Raw genomic sequence first — 278 nt, forward strand, 5'->3', positions numbered from 1 at the left:
TATTGCAGAATCGTAAGCATGGGTTCTCAGTAAGAGAAATCAAAGAAATTGAATTTCGTCGATTACAGCGCCATCTATCATGAATCGAGAAAAATGTTTCAGATAAATTGTATGTGTTTTTAGCCAAAGATTCCAACTATGCAATAAAAAATAGGGGTTCCCATTTAAGATTTCAAACTTGCCCCCCCTCACCGCCCAGAGAGAGGGGGTGCGGGGGGCTAATTTTAACGTCATTGTACGTCCCCCTCGACATGACGAAATTTTGATTCTAAACATTT

This window comes from Odontomachus brunneus, unplaced genomic scaffold (assembly GCF_010583005.1).
Source record: "Odontomachus brunneus isolate Ranch 3 - 2012 unplaced genomic scaffold, Obru_v1 Obru_scaffold_111, whole genome shotgun sequence".
NCBI lineage: Eukaryota > Metazoa > Arthropoda > Insecta > Hymenoptera > Formicidae > Odontomachus > Odontomachus brunneus.